The sequence below is a fragment of the Triticum dicoccoides genome, chromosome 5A (assembly GCF_002162155.2).
Source record: "Triticum dicoccoides isolate Atlit2015 ecotype Zavitan chromosome 5A, WEW_v2.0, whole genome shotgun sequence".
Taxonomy (NCBI): domain Eukaryota; kingdom Viridiplantae; phylum Streptophyta; class Magnoliopsida; order Poales; family Poaceae; genus Triticum; species Triticum dicoccoides.
Window position 1 is genome coordinate 263,549,800 of NC_041388.1, and position 6,601 is coordinate 263,556,400.

Here is a 6,601-nt window from a genome sequence, read left to right on the forward strand (position 1 = left end):
GGAAAAGCAAACCTATTGTGTTTATATATGTTGTTGTTGTTCTAAGAATGATCATGATGCCCTCATGTATGTATTCTATTTTATCGACACCTCTATCTCTAAACATGTGGACATATTTTTCGTTATCGGCTTCCGCTTGAGGACAAACGAGATCTAATCTTGGGGGAGTGATACGTCTCCGTCGTATCTATAATTTTTGATTGTTCGATGCCAATATTCTACAACTTTCATATACTTTTGGCAACTCTTATACTATTTTTGGGGACTAACATATTGATCCAGTGCCCAGTGCCAGTTACTATTTGTTGCATGTTTTTTGTTTCGCAGAAAATCCATATCAAACGGAGTCCAAATAGGATAAAAACGGACGGAGATTATTTTTGGAATATATGGAAAATATGGGAAGAAAAATCCACGCGAGACGGTTCCCGAGGGGGGCACGAGGCAGGGGGGCACACCCCACCCCCTGGGCGCACCCCTGACCATCGTGGGGCCCCTGTAAGGCGGTTGCTGCTATTCTTTTGCCGCAAGAAAGCTAATTTTCAGGAAAAAATCTTGGCAAAGATTTCAGTCCAATTGGGGTTATGGATCTCCATATATACGAAACGGTGAAAGGGTAGCCAGGGAGAACGCAAAAACAGAGAGAGACAGAGAGACAGATCCAATCTCGGAGGGGCTCTCGCCCCTCCCACGCCATGGAGACCAAGGACCAGAGGGGAAACCCTTCTCCCATATAGGGAGGAGGTCAAGGAAGAAGAAGAAGGAGGGGGGCTCTCTCCCCCTCGCTTTCGGTGGCGCGGGAGTGCCACCGGGGGCCATCATCATCACCGTAATCTTCACCGCCATCATCACCAACTCTTCCCCCTCTATGCAGCGGTGTAACCCCTCTTTTACCCGCTGTAATCTCTACTTAAACATGGTGCTCAACGCTATATATTATTTCCCAATGATGTATGGCTATCCTATGATGTTTGAGTAGATCCGTTTTGTCCTATGGGTTAATTGATGATCGTGATTGGTTTGAGTTGGGTTTTACCTTAATGATCTTTAGTAGTTGCGGATGCTTGCTAGAGTTCCAATCATAAGTGCATATGATCCAAGTAGAGAAAGTATGTTAGCTTATGCCTCTCCCTCAAATAAAATTGCAATAATGATTACCGGTCTAGTTATCGATTGCCTAGGGACAAATAACTTTCTCATAACAAAAAGCTCTTTACTAAAACTAACTTAGTTGTGTCTTTATCTAAACAGCCCCTACTTTTTATTTACTTGCTCTTTATATTCTTGCAACCCTATCCAACAACACCTACAAAGTACTTCTAGTTTCATACTTGTTCTAGGTAAAGCGAACATCAAGTGTGCGTAGAGTTGTATCGGTTGTCGATAGAACTTGAGGGAATATTTGTTCTACCTTTAGCTCCTCGTTGGGTTCGACACTCTTACTTATCAAAAACTGTTGCGATCCCCTATACTTGTGGGTTATCAAGACCTTTTTCTGGCGCCGTTGCCGGGGAGCAATAGCGTGGGGTGAATATTCTCGTGTGTGCTTGTTTGCTTTATCACTAAGTAATTTTTATTTGATGTTCTTAGTTTTTCTTTATCTTTAGTTATGGATATGGAACACGAAATACCAAAAAAATTAGGTTTACTTGCTACTCAAGGAGATGAGGAACCTCCTAAAACCCTCGATGCTCATTATGTGAAAGATATCATGTACTACTTTGATAATCCTGAGAAAACCCCATTCAATTATATAATGGGAGACACGTTGGATCAACATGAATACTTTAGGGATTATCTCTTGACACAAAAAGGGAAACTATTATGGGATCAAATTCATATGTTGCATTGGTATGCTCGGCAACTTTGCTTGAGGTGTGACTATACTTGTTGCTCTAGGATGAAGGCTCCACACCTTCCCTTTTCATGCAAATTTAATGATGATAAAACCTTGGATTCTTATGCTAATGGTATATATGGTTACTATGATGTGGAACAAATAGAGGAATTTGTTGCTTTTATGGGTGCTTATGAACTTGAATCTTTGTTTAAAGAGTGTGAAAATTTTGATGATTCAGTTTATAGACCTGAAAATTTAGCTATCCTTAAATATTGCTATGAGAATTATAAATTCAACTCCTATATTGATGATTTTATTGAGAAAGTCTCCGCTGTCCAAGAAGAGACTAATATTTTGCAGGAGTCTATGAAAGAAGAAATTGATGAAACTGTGAGCTCATTGGATGAAAACGATGATGAGGAGAGCAAAGAACAAAAGGAGGAAGAGCGGATTAGCTACCCGTGCCCACCTTCTAATGAGAGTAACTCTTCAACTCATACATTGTTTAATTTCCCTTCTTGCTTACCGAAGGATGATTGCTATGATGATTTTTATGATCCGGTTGATTCTCTTGAAATATCCCTTTTTGATGATGCTCGCTATGCTTGTGGCCAAGATGCCAATATGAATTATGCTTATGGAGATGAACTTGCTATAGTTCCTTATGTTAAACATGAAATTGTTCTATTGCACCCACGCATAATAGTCCTATTATCCTTTTAAATTCTCCCAACTACACTATATCGGAGAAGTTTGCACTTATTAAGGATTATATTGATGGGTTGCGTTTTAGTATTACACATGATGATTTTTATGAATATAATATGCATGTGCTTGATGCTCCTACTTGCAATTATTATGAGAGAGGAACTATATCTCCACCTCTCTATGTTTCCAACATGGTAAAATTGTAACAAACTATTTATACTATGCATTGGCCTTTACTGTGTGTGCATGAATTGTTCTTTTATGACATGCCAATGCATAGGAAGAGAGTTAGACTTCGTCATTGCTTGAATTATGTTACTTTGTGCTCACTACTAAATGCCAAATCATTGCTAATTAAAATTGGCTTTGATATACCTTGGGATCCGGGTGGATCCATTACTTGAGCACTATATGTGTAGCTTAATGGCTTTAAACAAAGCGCTGCTAGGGAGACAACCCGGAAGTTTTAGAGAGTCATTTATTTCTGATGTGTACTTTTATATAGTTTAAATACAAAAAATAAAGAGGGGAACCCAAAACTTTTCAAAAAGAAAAGTGAAAGTGAGATAGACGAGCATTGTGAAAGTGGGAGAGCTCCTTGAACTTTGTTCATGCCCATGGAAACTTTGTGAATCTTAATTAGAGAAAATTTTCAACAAAAATAATTATCCCCTTGTACAATTCCATTGTATTATAAAAATAATGTGCCAAGGTTTGCCTTTAGGATGTTTTAGATGCTTGTTGGTTTGTACGGTGCAGGACAGAACTTTGGCTGTAGCGCACGATTTTACATTTCTTGCTAGAACGTCAAATGGTTATGAAACTTTTTGCACTGCCTTTCTATACAAATTGTTTATTTTTCCTAATTTCATTAGAATTTTTGGAGTTCCAGAGGTATGGTTAATGTTCAGATTATTACAGACTGTTCTGTTTTAGATAGATTCTGTTTTTGATGCATAGTTTGCTTGTTTTGATGAAACTATCGATTTATATCAGTGGATTAAGCAATGGAAAAGTTATATTACAGTAGCTAAAATTCAAAAACAAAATATGAATTGGTTTGCAACAGTACTTAGAGTAGTGATTTGCTTTATTATACTAACGGATCTTACCGAGCTTTCTGTTGAGTTTTGTGTGGATGAAGTGTTCGAAGATCGAGGAGGTCTCGATGGGAGAAGAAGGAAGAGAGGAAAGAGATCAAGCTTGGGGATGCCCAAGGCACCCCAAGTAAATATTCAAGGAGACTCAAGCATCTAAGCTTGGGGATGCCCCGGAAGGCATCCCCTCTTTCTTCAACAAGTATCGATATGTTTTCGGATTCGTTTCATTCATGTGATATGTGCAGATCTTGGAGCGTCTTTTGCATTTAGTTTTCATTTTTCTTTTATGCACCATGCTGGTATGACATAGTCCTTGGTTGATTTATTGAATTCTCATTGCACTTCACTTAAATATTTTGAGTATGGCTTTATAGAATGCTTCATGTGCTTCGCTTATATCATTTGAAGTTTGGATTGCCTGTTTCTCTTTACATAGAAAACCGCCATTTGTAGAATGCTCTTTTGCTTCACTTATATTTGATAGAGCGTGGGCATATCTTTTGTAGAAAGAATTAAACTCTCTTGCTTCACTTACATCTATTTAGAGAGATGACATGAATTGGTCATTCACATGGTTAGTCATAAAATCCTACATAAAACTTGTAGATCACTGAATATAATATGTTTGATTCCTTGCAATAGTTTTGTGATATAAAGATGGTGATATTAGAGTCATGCTAGTGGGTAGTTGTGGATTGTAGAAATACTTGTGTTGAAGTTTGTGATTCCTGTAGCATGCACGTATGGTGAACCGTTATGTGATGAAGTCGGAGCATGATTTATTTATTGATTGTCTTCCTTATGAGTGGCGGTCGGGGATGAGCGATGGTCTTTTCCTACCAATCTATCCCCCTAGGAGCATCCGCGTAGTACTTTGTTTTGATGACTAATAGATTTTTGCAATAAGTATGTGAGTTCTTTATGACTAACGTTGAGTCCATGGATTATACGCACTCTCACCCTTCCACCATTGCTAGCCTCTCTAGTACCGTGCAACTTTCGTCGGTACCATAAACCCACCATATACCTTCCTCAAAACAGCCACCATACCTGCCTATCATGGCATTTCCATAGCCATTCCGAGATATATTGCCATGCAGCTTCCAGCATCATCATATACATGACTTGAGCATTCATTGTCATATTGCTTTGCATGATCGTAAGATAGATAGCATGATGTTTTCATGGCTTGTTCGTTTAGAGTCATATCTTTGTTCTAGTATCGAGTTGTAATATTGAGTTGTAAGTAAATAAAAGTGTGATGATCATCATTATTAGAGCATTGCCCCAGTGAGGAAAGGATGATGGAGACTATGATTCCCCCACAAGTCGGGATGAGACTTCGGACTTTAAAAATAAATAGAAGAGGCCAAAGAAGCCCAAATAAAAAAGAGGCCAAAGAAGCCCACCAAAAAAGCAAAAAAATGAGAGAAAAAGAGAGAAGGGGTAATGTTACTATCCTTTTACCACACTTGTGCTTCAGAGTAGCACCATGTCCTTCATATAGAGAGTCTCTTGAGTTATCACTTTCATATACTAGTGGGAATTTTCATTATAGAACTTGGCTTGTATATTCCGATGATGGGCTTCCTCAAATGCCCAAGGTCTTCATGAGCAAGCAAGTTGGATGCACACCCACTTAGTTTCCAGTTTGAGCTTTGATACACTTATAGCTCTTAGTGCATCCGTTGCATGGCAATCCCTACTCACTCACATTGATATCTATTGATGGGCATCTCCATAGCCCGTTGATACGCCTAGTTGATGTGAGACTATCTTCTCCTTTTTGTCTTCTCCACAACCACCATTCTATTCCACCTATAGTGCTATGTCCATGGCTCACGCTCATGTATTGTGTGAAAGTTGAAAAGGTTTGAGAACGTCAAAAGTATGAAACAATTGCTTGGCTTGTCATCGGGGTTGTGCATGATGTGAATATTTTGTGTGGTGAAGATGGAGCATAGCCAGACTATATGATTTTGTAGGGATAACTTTCTTTGGCCATGTTATTTTGAAAAGACATGATTGCTTTATTAGTAGGCTTGAAGTATTATTGTTTTTATGTTAAATGATAGACTATTGCTTTGAATCACTCGTGTCTTAATATTCATGCCATGATTAGATTATGTGATCAAGATTATGCTAGGTAGCATTCCACATCAAAAATTAACTTTTTTATCATTTACCTACTCGAGGACGAGCAGGAATTAAGCTTGGGGATGCTGATACGTCTCCGTCGTATCTATAATTTTTGATTGTTCCATGCCAGTATTCTACAACTTTCATATACTTTTGGCAACTTTTTATACTATTTTTGGGGACTACCATATTGATCCAGTGCCCAGTGCCAATTCCTGTTTGTTGCATGTTTTTTGGTTCGCAGAAAATCCATATCAAACGGAGTCCAAACAGGATAAAAACGGACGGAGATTATTTTTGGAATATATGGAAAATATGGGAAGAAAAATCCACGCGAGACGGTTCCCGAGGGGGGTGACGAAGCTATGTACCTAGGGTAGGGTCATGGATCTGTCCAAGATACCCTCCCCAAGGACATCTCTAAAAGAACCAGAAGCAGTCGAAGAGAAATCATCATCCACTCGACCATAAAGCCATGTTCCACTCGACAGTCTTGAAGACACTCGACCATGCAAACAACCACTCGACTAGCAGAAGATGGGAAGCCACTCACTCTGCAACGGTCGGATTTAAGTCATAGCTTTAATAATCATTTATAGCACTTTACTTCGGACGTTACCAGTAACGCTCCTCCTTTATGAACATTGAACCCTGTGTAACAGAGGGGAGCTGGGGTCATGGCACACTCTATATAAGCCACCCCCTCCTCTGGGACAAGGGTTCGCACCCTCTATAATTCACATGCATATATCCAATCGACCGCCTCCGGGCTCCGAGACATAGGGCTGTTACTTCCTACGAGAAAGGCCTGAAC